Source organism: Macrotis lagotis, chromosome 1 (genome assembly GCF_037893015.1).
Source record: "Macrotis lagotis isolate mMagLag1 chromosome 1, bilby.v1.9.chrom.fasta, whole genome shotgun sequence".
Lineage (NCBI taxonomy): Eukaryota > Metazoa > Chordata > Mammalia > Peramelemorphia > Peramelidae > Macrotis > Macrotis lagotis.
In genome coordinates, this window is record NC_133658.1 from 150,266,361 (window position 1) to 150,274,271 (window position 7,911).

A 7,911-nucleotide genomic window follows, 5' to 3' on the forward strand; every position below is an offset into this window, starting at 1 on the left:
ATCAAGAATGGGAATATCTACCCAATTTGACAAGATTTAGCAGTCTTTAAGATTAAAAGTTTTGTTTCTGTTACATTCATAATTCTCTACTTGTAGTAAATCTACATCTCAAAAGTAGACTCTAGTCAATTTACAAATCCACCCAATTTCTACATTCATAATTCTCTACATCTTTTCCCTGAATCAATAAGACCTTTTTAATGTCATGGGTCTCTTTGAGAATGAAGGACAAACAATAGCCCTGGTACATAGTTTGCCCTTAATAAATGCTTGTTGAATGACTGATTGATCTTTTTACTATGCTGAAAAAGGTAACCAGAATTTATTTGATCCCCATCACCAGAGGCATCTCTGATGTTAATGTTTATTGGCATCACCTAATTACTCAGCAGATGATAAGAGAATGCTTCAACTTACAGAAAATGAACTGACTCAGAGGGAAATGTATAAGTTCATACAATAGGACAGCTGGGAAAAGATCCCAAATTCTGCAAGGAAAGTCTCTGATTACCCAAAATCTGCAAGAACATTCTAGCTATGCAATCCCCTATACTTCTGGCTCTGAAATAGGTCTTCTCAGAAAGTCAGAGAAAAACAGTCAATGAGGAAATCAGTATCAGGGGAGCCCCAATGCTGCTATGAACTACATAGTTTCAAGATGGCAGCCAGTGAGGTCACTCAAACTTCTCGTGCACTTATTTGCTCTCCCTCTGCAATATGTCTGTGGCCTGATTTTTCCTCTTTCCCTCCATGATAACTATCCCTTCTATGAACTGTGATTGTGTGGTGGGTAAGCATGAATTTGCTTCCTATCAAGCATTAATCCCAGAGTCTCAGGATACTTCCTAGAATCAGTTATAGATGTGAAATTAATCTTATAGGACCCCACTCTCCCCAACCCCTCTTAATTCTGGTGCCTTCCCTTTGTTAATTAGTTCCTCTTTATCCAGTCTATAGCATGCTTTGTATATATTTGTTTGAATGCTGTCTCTTCATTTGATTGTAAACTAATCTGAGGAAAGGAACTATCTTTTTGCCTTTTTTATATCTCCAGTACTTATGTTTATTCTTTTCCCCTGCCCTTTTAATAGATGTAAAAATCCAGAGAGACTAAATGACTTGACAATATTATCTAAGATGTGACAGAGCTGAGATTTCAAACCTTTTCTGAAAGTTCAAATCACTTTGAGGCTTCAAGTTTCTAGGCTGAACTATACTCTAACACAGAATCAAACCTTGCCCCCAGTTCCAACTTTGTAATCTATTCTCAGTCACTTGGAGTTTTAGCCATTGTCAACAGCTATACAGATGCAAGGAACTTGGAAAGAAAAAGAAGGTAAAGGTAGTCTGATGGGGCTGTTCACAAAAACACATATACACCTGAGAACACTGAGTGCAGCAAATTGGGAAAACTCTTAGTCAAACTCATACCCTAGAACTTAACAGGTACTTTATAAAAACTTGCTGACTTAATTGTCTGCAATATGAACCAGGATTATATAGTTTTTCCTTTCCCCTCTCAATATGTTTTTGATAGTTCTTTTACCCATGATCTTCTACATATACTATTTCCTAGCTCAGATGCTTTATCTCACTCACTTTATCTAGTTTGCCAATTCTAGCTAATGCAACTTTGACCCCAGAATAGAACTGCATGGGAATTCCCTGATGGGAATCTTTCTTTACTTTCCAATCATAGAGGTTTCAAATTACAGCTTGGGATGTGTTTAATCCCAAACAATGGCACATCTTTGCATCACCTCTATCTTCTTGCCCTAAAACCTACCTGCTACCTCCTCTGCTATAGCCTTACAATCAAGCAACTAGCTACTATCCTGGAGTTGTGCAACCACCAACCATGATTTCCACCTTGCAGCTGAGTATACCTCCATCCTCCACCTCCCCTGCCTACTTTCTTCTTGTTGCTCTGAGAATGGTAATCAACACAACCTTATGGCTCCATTCACACTCCTTCTGATTTTCCAGAACAAACCAGTCTTCTCTGACCAGAACTCCCAGATTTGTGTTCTTTCCTCTTAGAACAGAAACTTTTTTGAGATGAAGCACTCTTCTGCTTTATATTTAAATTTTCAAAGTTTAATACAATATCTAATACATTTTGTTATTGTTTTTCAGTTCTACTCTGCATGACTACATTTGGGGTTTTCTTGACAAGGATACTAAAATGGTTTACCATTTCCATCTTCAACTTTGCCTTTACAAAGGCAAACAGTTTTAAGTGACTTGCTCATTGTCAAACAGCTAGTAAATGTCTGAGGCTGGATTGGAACTTAGGAAGATAAGTTTTCCTGACCTCAGGCCCAGTACCTTAGCCAATGCATTACATGAAGTACTTAATAATTTTTTCATTCATTTATCCTCATCCAGGTCACTCTATAAGTACTGAGCTAATTCAATTTACCAAGTATGGCTGACCGAGGTCCAAAGAGTCATTTGATATACACAGAGGTACTCTAGGCAAAAAAAGAGTTCTGACATACTTTAGAAATAGTGATAATATTTCCTTATGCTGTCTAGGAATTTTTAGGTAGTTATTTTTATCCCCCCAAAATTATCATATCTATTATAAATATATTCTAGAGGATTTTATAGGTGAGGAAACTAAGGTAAGGAAAAGTGACATCCCAGTGTAACATAATCAGTAAGTGTCAGAAATGGGATTTGAACTTGCATCGCCTGACTCCAAGAACACTGCTCATTTCACTTACCCTGATAGTTACCTTACTTTATATTTTCAGTAATTGTATGGTATACTAAGGCAGACATTATTATATTTATTTTTAGAGATAAGGACACTGAAACACAAAATATCAAAGTAACTTGTCAAGAATATAAAATTACTTGGGATTAGTCCTAGAACAAGAATATAAAATTACTATATCTGTTAAGTGAAGCTAATTACCTGGACCACTGAGTCATAGAGAAAGAAGCTAAGTGGCATGCCCCAAATCATTCAGTATATCAATGAGACCATAAGAATCACACCTTGCAAGTCCCCAGCTTATAATCCCTTTTAATAAGGTATATATTTCAGAGATGTTAAACACATCTCCAAGGAAAGGGGGCAGGCAGCCCTCAACATTACCAAATGTGCTTGAATCAGATCAAAATGTTACTTGGAAATATCTAACAAAATAAGTAAAAATACAATAGAACATGATGTCACTATGTTGCTCACAGGAATCCCTATTTGTGTAGTTTAGTGGCTCTATTTCTGTTTGAGTTTGACAACTTTGGACTAAGTGACCTTTGAGATTCCCTTCTAAAACTTAGATCTTTTAGTTCTGTGATTTTAAATTTTTATCCTTTGAAATAAACAAAAAGGAATGCTGAGTGATTCTTGGCCTAAATAGGGGTTATTCTCCCTCAAAACATCCCAACTCTCATGGGAACAACCAAATCTGCTGTCAGGTGGTATTTCTGAATCCATCAAATAGTATACCATTTGCCATTCTATAGCTTTAAAGAGATAGTAGCTGTAGCTTATGTTCTGCCACAGGTATAATTCTCAACATCACATTAGCCTATTTGGCTATTTAATGTTCAGAGCTCACTGTATACAAAAATAAATAAATAAAATGAAACACTCTGGAAAAAGAGATCTTCAGGTCCCAACCCCTATGAAGTGTGAACAGTTTAATTTACCAGGTAGGTCAACCAAGAAAGATACAATCACAAAATCAAAAGTGCATTCACCCCATCAAGTGAGTGTTTTCTAGTGTTCTCATTTCCACTAAACATTAGACAAAACCCTCTGGCCAGTGTTGAATATTAGCTGTGACATAGGCACAAACTCACTTGGACACCAGCCTGTTGTTGCATTAGCTTGCTTTTGAACATTAATTTTAACAACAACATAAGCAAACCAAGAAGGGTATTGCATTATGAGCTCAGTTACTGAGTTAACAATCCAAATAATTCAGGCAAAAGGGGAAAATAATCCTTTAAGCACAAAGTGATTGAGGTTATTGATCTTAAAAAAAATTCCAGATCATCAAATTCACTGGAAAATTGTTCACCTCTCAAGTGTTTCCCATTTAAGGCAATATCAAAAACCTCATCTGTCTCCATATATATGGAGGAAGGACAGTCCAATATCAACCATAGATTGACTCCAATAGGCAGTCATGAAGCAAAGCACTTAGGAGAATATGGGCAAACATTACTGATCCTGGACAAAATCATGAAGAGGTTGAGTTTGTCTTTGTGTCCCTGTGATAGAAATAGTATTTTTCCACAATATGGATCAGACCCATTCCTCCTGCTTCCCTCCCAACATGATTAACTTTCTTTAAAAGGAGACCTTATTGGCCCCAGTCATGTAGAATCTGGGTACCTACTTGATGATTTTTTAAAAATTTTATTTATTTTATTCTAAACTTAATAAAATAAGCCTTTCCAGGAATGAGGGGAAATGATTATACATGAAACTACAAATTTTTTCATGTACTGATTGCTAGTCCTTTTAAATATATAATAAAGTTATAGTGAAATCTTTATTTTTCCTTTTTATCTTCCCTCCCCTCCCCCTGCCCTGGAGCATATGTCTTGCCATATCCTTAACCATATACTGCCCTGATAACCAGATACATTTCCACCTAAAAGGGTTGCACATCCACAGAAATCAAGTTTCACTGTATCTTTGAAGTCCTTGCTGAGTTAAGACAAAGTAACTTCTTTTTATTAACTGTTTAATGGCTCAATAATGCCTCACTTAGTCCCATCATTGAACATGAACTAAAGACTGCTAGTCAGTTCCAACAATACCCATTCTCCACTTTTGGACATCTTTTAAGGAAAAAAAAAATTGGAGGTTATACCAGTGTGCACTACCTTTTTTTAAAAAAAGTATATGGTTAGCCTGGAAGACTCTTGATGGGAGACAAGAGGGACAATTTATCTGTCTTCAAAAATTAAAAGTCTGCCATATGGAAACAGGACTTGTATTTACTTTGCTTGGTCCCAAAGAGCTTCTGAATCCACTGTTTGTTTATCCTTTATCTCTAGCATACATTCCCTTCTCTTCACTCAACCAATTCTCTAATTCAGACCCTCTTCTTCTTTCACTTAAATATTGTAACAGACTCCAGTTGACCTACCTTTTTCCAGACTCTTCTCATCTCCACTTTATTCTCCAAGTCCCAAGTAGGGACTTGCTAATTCTCAGGTCTGATCCTAGTACTCATCTTGGCTTTCTGCAATCTGACTTTCATCTTCCTCTCTCCAGTCAATCTTATTCCCCTTACTCCATCTTCATATATCCTCTATTCCAGAGAAGCTGCCATGTTAGCTGTTCCTCAAACTCAATATTGTATCTCCTGCTCCCAGGTATTTGTATAAAATGTCCTCAAAACCTGGAACATACTCTCCTCAACTACTGATGATTTCAGAAGATAGTAGGAAACCAATGTCTTCCAAGACTGGTAATAGAGGGTGATGGAATGGAGGGAGGAATAAAGAATCATCAACATGTAATCTTTATTTTCCCTTGATTGAGATCAAATGTTCCCTTTCTCTATAAAGACTTCCCCCTCTTCAGGCATTTAGAGATGACTTTCTCCTGAAGTTATATAATATATATAGATAAATAGATAGATATAGATATAGATATAGATATAGATATAGATATAGATATAGATATAGATATAGATATAGGTATAGATATAGATATAGATATAGATATAGATATAGATATAGATATAGATATAGATATAGATATAGATATAGATATAGATATAGATATAGATATAGATATAGATATAGATATAGATATAGATATATGATACATTTTCCCTTCTAGAATGCAGGTATGGGGGCAAAAAAGTATTTTGTATCCCCAGCTTGACTGGTACTTAATAAATATTTGTTAAACTCAGTAGAATAGAATTAAATAAAATTGAGAGGTGTAGTAGAAAGACTGGTGGATTTGGGGTCCAAAGACCCAGATTCAAATCTTAGCTCTTCCGTGTGCCTTGTACAAATCATTTAATCTCCATGAGCCTCAGTTTCCTCATCTATAAAGTAAAGGGTGAGACTCTTACCTTTGAGGTCCTTTTTGGTTCAGGTGTATTATCCTGTGAATTACTGAGGATGTTTTAAGCAGGGTTATTCAGGAACATGTTGAACTAAATGGACATAGTTTTCTTTCAACTCTGAGACTTCTGTGGTTTTATGATTCTTTATTCTTTCCTCCATTCTTTCACCCTCCATGTCTACTCTTGGAACACAGTGGTCTCAAATTACCTTCTGATATCATCAATAGGAAAAAGTTGCTGATAAAATAATTCAAACAAAAGTTAAGTGACTTCAATTCTTACCTATCCCAAGGATATTTGTAGTTAGGTGACACAGAAGATAGAGAGTATATTTGGAATCAGGAAGACCTTAACCCAGAGTAAATCACTTGACTTCTGTCTTTTAGCTGTCCCAATTATAAAATGGAGATAAAGATAGCACTTCTCACTTTTATTGTGAGGATGAAATGAGATAGTCTTTATAAGGTACACATAGTAGGCACTAAATAAATGCTCATTCTTTTTTTCCCTTCAAATATGATGTATAGTGTAAAGGTTTCAGGAAATGGAAGAAGCCTTAAACCAGCAGTTAGAAATGGCCTTGACCTTCAATTTTCTGGACCTTAGCTTCTCAATATGTAAAATAAGGGCACTAATAGTTGAACTATTAACATTATAATATGCATGGAATCAAATTAGGAGATTTCTCATTGCTTTTCCAGCTCTAAATCTATAGGGTATGCAATGCTGTTAACTGTGCCCTACCTACATACATATAGAAGAGAGGTGGTGGTGGTAGTGATAATGGTGGTTATTATAATTATCTTGGCAGTTTGTTAAGAGAGATATTTTCAGGCAAATGATTCTGAACAGAATACCTGATATCACCCCACAAAGCCTACCCCTAATCTCTCTATATTCAGGCAGTCCAGAGAACAGACAGATATGGCATAGATATACCTGCTGGGCAGGCCATACACTGAGTAAATCAGCTTCTTTCTTTTTTTCTCTTACCTCTATTTATTTTGCCAAGGTCTTTGCTGAAAAGATCCCCAACAGCATCAGCAATTTCAGTAGAGGAAGAAGGCTGAGAAAAGGGAAGCTGGGAGCTCCTTCGATCCTCTGGCACACTCTGGCTCGCTCATACACATACACAAACACACACATACACACACATACACACAACCACACTGCTGAGCCCATGTGCACCAAAGCGATAAGGAGCCCTTTCAAACACTGCAATTCATCACACTGGCCCAGGCAGAAGGAGGATGGCTCTGTGTGTATGTGGGTGTGTGTCTGTAAGGGAATATGAGGGGCCTATTAGCTCCATTCACAGGCATCAGGATTGAGTTTTGTTGTGCTACAGAGAACTATGTCAAAAAAGATTACAAGCAAGAAGAGGGGGAGGAAGAAAGAGAAGAAAATGGAAGGAAAGGCTTTCTTCCTCTGACTCCCTGCCCCCTACAGTAGTCCCCTGTTCAGTCACCTGGAAGTTAACATTGGCACAAGCAGAGATGGGAGGGAGAAAGAACCTTCTAGCTATATCCTTGAGACAAGTGGAAAATCAAAATGAACCTTCAAAGAATCATAAAGCTTTGGGGCTGGAAAAGATATTAGATACTATCTAACTTAATCCTTTTCTCGCGGTTTCCAAAATAAAACCCAGAAGAATAGTAGTAAAGGTAGCAACAGCAGCAGCAGTAGCAGCAGCAGCAGCAGCAGTAGTAGTAGTAGTAGTAGTAGTAGTAGCAGCAGCAGCAGCAGCAGCAACAGTAGTAGTAGTAATAGTAGCAGTAGTAGCAGCAGCAGCAGCAGCAGCAGCAACAGCAGTCACAGCGGCATAGTAGTAATGGTAGTTAACATCTATATAGTG

The 7,911-nt window shown here is 37.0% G+C and overlaps 1 long non-coding RNA gene across 4 annotated transcripts in view; it reads right to left on the reverse strand.

Moving 5' to 3' along the window:
* The window catches only part of LOC141514429 (uncharacterized), a 92,216-nt gene extending 85,012 nt beyond the window's left edge, over positions 1-7,204 (reverse strand). For all 4 annotated transcript variants that reach the window (XR_012476031.1, XR_012476033.1, XR_012476032.1 and 1 more), the window contains exon 1: positions 7,050-7,204. This is a non-coding gene — a long non-coding RNA (uncharacterized LOC141514429). The remainder of the gene's footprint in view (positions 1-7,049) is intronic.
* Positions 7,205-7,911: the final 707 nt, after the last annotated feature.